Here is a 3060-nt window from a genome sequence, read left to right as displayed (position 1 = left end):
ATGAGAGGGGGCAGGCAAGGACCACAGCACTCAGTGTAAAAGTGTCAAAATGATTTTCAAATTTTAATCAACTTTTATTCTTATAGATGGTTTAAAGAGCAAGTGTGAATGACTAATATGGTAACCTTTACCTTAATCTTTGGTGGAGTTTATAAACTAAAAAAAACATATTAGTAACATATTGATACATTTATCAAAGTTTTACATAATTAGTATAATGTTTATAAATTCATCACAGCAGTATATGTTCTTTGCAATGTTGAAAACTATATACAATAATCTGACCAACATCATTACAACATTAGTTAGCACATAATAAATTAATTGGGTCAAAAACTAAGTACATTAATGTAGCAGTTACTCAAGTATATGGTAATTTAAATAAATATAAATGTGCAATATGTAAAATTGGTTACATGAATACATATATTGAATACAATATATTTAATTTCTAAAAACATCATAAAAAAGAAAAAAAAGTAAAAGAGGACAAAGGGGGGACCTGTAAAGTCTATCCTTGTTACTTTTGTATCGTTTAGCCCTTATATAAAGGGTTTAAAGTTTAAAGTTTATTTTAAGCCTGGGTATTGTGAGGCATTCGAATAAAAAAAGCCACCTTGCTTCTCTCTGCAAGAGGATTTTGTCCCAATTACCCCTTCTTTCATCAAGCTGAACTTGCTCCAACACTGTAAACTTGATTTTGTTTATATTAAAACTGTGATAAGTGGCCATATGTAGACTCAATGGAGTTGAAATTTTTCCATTGTTAATGGCATTGATAAGCTTGTAAATTCTTTTTCTAATTTCTCGTCCCGTTTGGCCCACATAGTAGCACTTACAACTGCAAAATGCCAAGTAAATTATTCCTTTTGATTTACAGGATACTGTTTCTATTAAAATAGATACAAAGTTTACTGGAATTTGGATTTCATCATTCACGTTATGTTTCCACTTGCATTGAGACCAGTCCCCACAGGCATAGATAACCTGTCGAGTACCCTCTGCATGCTTTTTTTTTCAAGTGACTGTGGACAAGTTTATCCCTGGGTGACGGCAGTTTTCTAAAGGTCATCTGTGGGTAAGAACTTATATTCTTCCTAATTTCGAATCGGATAATAGAGTTGACCAAAATTACTACATGTTTCTCAGAATTTTATGTTGTGAAAACCTAGTAATAATTATCACCCCTTCTGGGTTTTGATTTAAAAGGAAATCTGAGACCTTTCTATTTCCTTCACTTTACGATATGCTTTTTTTAATGTAGTTTCTTATACCCTCTATTGAGCAATCTCAATTGAAGGTTCTTCGCTGTCTTCTCAAAATCTTGGTCCATAGAACAATTTCTTTTTAGTCTCAAGTAATGGGGGAATGGGATACTTCTTTTTAAAGGTATGGGATGTGCGCTTGAGGCTGACAAGATAGTATTGCCGGCCATAGGTTTACGATATAAATTTGATATTTTGTAAAATCTGCATTTATTTAAATTTGAACGTCTAAAAATGGGATGTAGGATGCACTTGATTGCATGGTGAAATTTAAATTATATGTAATAATTCTCATCTTGTTGAAAAATTCCATTAGTAGGTTCTCTAAGCCCTGCCAAAGGATGAGAGCATTGTCAATGTACCTTTGCCAGAATAAAATATAGCGGAAGTACATCGACAAGGTCTCATCTGAAAAGAGCTCCCTCTCCCATCCCCCCAGATACAAGTTAACATAAGTGGGGGCACAATAGGTCCACATTGCTACCCCCTGTATCTCTTATTTTGTCTCTTTTTTTTCCTAATGTTAAAAATATAGTTGCACTTAAAAAGAGTGGGAGGAAATCCTACAACACAACAATTTATATCCCTTCTTGTGAAATACCATTTTATTTAATTAAAAGAAACTGGTGAAGAACTTAATAAAATCCATGCAGAGTATTCAGAAGTAATTTCATCAGAAGCTTTTGGGGAAAAATGTGGAAATCCAAGACTACTTCCAAAGATTCAACTCCCAATTAGTATCAAATAAAGAACAGAACTTTTTGAAGGATCAACAGGTCTTTCTCACTGATGGAGAATATAAATAGACACATAATTAAAGAGCAAGTAATTACAAAAAAAGATCATATCAAAATAAGACAAATGATGACATGACAGATGAAAATGGTTCTGAATGTTCTTCGCAAACATCCCACATGGGCAGAAATACTAGAGGACCAAAACAAGGTACCAAGAGGTACCTGGGGAATTTTGATTGTTGTTTTTTCTTCTTACATTCTCCCATATCTCCCTGGTTTGGAGTTAATCTGAGAAAAACAAAAGAGTATGCTATAAGAAATGGAAATGAGATATAGCAGCTAATGTCCACCAAATATTTATGATTTTACTTTCCAAAAGTAAACCTGAAAACAATTTTAAAAAGAAAAAAATTCATATAACTTAAGATAAAAGCAGTGTCAAAGAATTAGGTTTAAAAACTGCAGGAATCAGGATATTTAGGAGCCAACATAAGACAGCACCTGAGATTTGATTGGGAATAGAACTAGAACCAATTAGCCTGATTGGTAGTGTAATTAGAGCGATACATAAAAACTAATATATGAAAATTTAGGGTAAGTGTTAAACATGAAAGGAACATATCAAAAGACTATAAGTACTTTGAAATTAATTTATTTAGATCTCAATAAAGTTTATACACTCTGTTCTCTTTCCAAATTTGAATTATCACTATTCGAGTTACAACATTGAGGTGATGATCTTCCTTGGGCCTTATCGCTGCAGTGCTCTATTTTAACATTTTATGAGAGAAGAGTTCAAAGGCGACCACTAGCACTCAGTGTTTAATGTAAGTCTATTATTTTTTATTGTTGCAGTATTGAATTGAAATTTGAAACAATGTACGAATATAACAATGTTACATTTGATCAGTAATACACATTTTGACAATTACCGTATTTTTCGGACCATAAGACGCACTTTTTTTCCCCCAGAAGTGGGGGGAAAAATTCCCTGCGTCTTATGGTCCAAATGTATCAAAATGTATCCTTCCCAGCTGCTGTCCCGTCCCCCCTGTAGC

Source organism: Pyxicephalus adspersus, chromosome 12, assembly GCF_032062135.1.
Source record: "Pyxicephalus adspersus chromosome 12, UCB_Pads_2.0, whole genome shotgun sequence".
Classification (NCBI taxonomy): domain Eukaryota; kingdom Metazoa; phylum Chordata; class Amphibia; order Anura; family Pyxicephalidae; genus Pyxicephalus; species Pyxicephalus adspersus.
The sequence above is the reverse complement of the archived record's forward strand: the minus strand, read 5'-3'. Positions refer to the sequence as shown.